The sequence below is a fragment of the Ceratina calcarata genome, unplaced genomic scaffold, assembly GCF_001652005.2.
Source record: "Ceratina calcarata isolate Rehan_Ccalc_2016 unplaced genomic scaffold, ASM165200v1 scaffold491.2, whole genome shotgun sequence".
Classification (NCBI taxonomy): domain Eukaryota; kingdom Metazoa; phylum Arthropoda; class Insecta; order Hymenoptera; family Apidae; genus Ceratina; species Ceratina calcarata.
The window spans coordinates 27,462-28,182 of record NW_017173435.1 but is presented as its reverse complement, the minus strand read 5'-3'; the positions used below and the strand labels follow the sequence as shown (position 1 = coordinate 28,182).

Sequence of the window (721 nt, the reverse complement as noted above, 5' to 3'; positions counted from 1 at the left end):
TATATTAATATTTAACGCTAATATAGCCGTTACCATGGAGATTCGCGAACACGAGCGCGGACGCTACATGAAGAGAGCGCCATTAGTCGCTCCTAGAAAATGGCCGACTTGACTGTTCCCCCCGCCACGGACGGAGCTTCATCCCCCTTCATCTATAAAAGCAGTTTATACTCCGTCCTTCAGGACCATGTTTAGCGCGCGCAAGAGTTTGTATAAGTTTTACAGACAGGCGGCGTCAATTATCGCTCCTAGAAAATGACCGACTTGGCTGTTCCCCCACCACGGACAGAGCTTCATCCCCCTTCATCAATAAAAGCAGTTTTTATACTCCGTCCTTCAGGTCCGATCCGAACATGCGCGAATCGTTACCGATATATCGAGAAGTATCGAGAGATATCGAAGGATTCAATCTTTTAAAAGGAACAGAAAACGAGCAATTGCAGCCGGAGTCACATCGGGAATCATCATTGTTTCGACAAATAGAATAATTTTACATAATGTCCCTTCCGAGTGACGGCTTTATGGGTTTTCCTATAATATGGACGCTTCGACAAATATATAAATAAAAATATGTGTTTCGTAGACGAAAATGGTTGATTAATGTGTTATTAAATAACTGTCATATCATTATAAAAAACAAGATTACCGAAAATTAACTTGTTTTATTAATAATTTTATTTTTAAACAACTCATACTCACTTTCTGAGTGTAGATAAGGAGA

General features: G+C 40.1%; 1 long non-coding RNA gene across 1 annotated transcript in view; it reads left to right on the top strand.

The window, feature by feature from the left end:
- LOC108628006 (uncharacterized) overlaps nucleotides 1-590 on the top strand; it is a 1,389-nt gene extending 799 nt beyond the window's left edge. Inside the window, exon 3 of the long non-coding RNA XR_001916760.2 lies at nucleotides 27-590. This is a non-coding gene — a long non-coding RNA (uncharacterized LOC108628006). The remainder of the gene's footprint in view (nucleotides 1-26) is intronic.
- The last annotated feature ends 131 nt before the right edge of the window (nucleotides 591-721 follow it).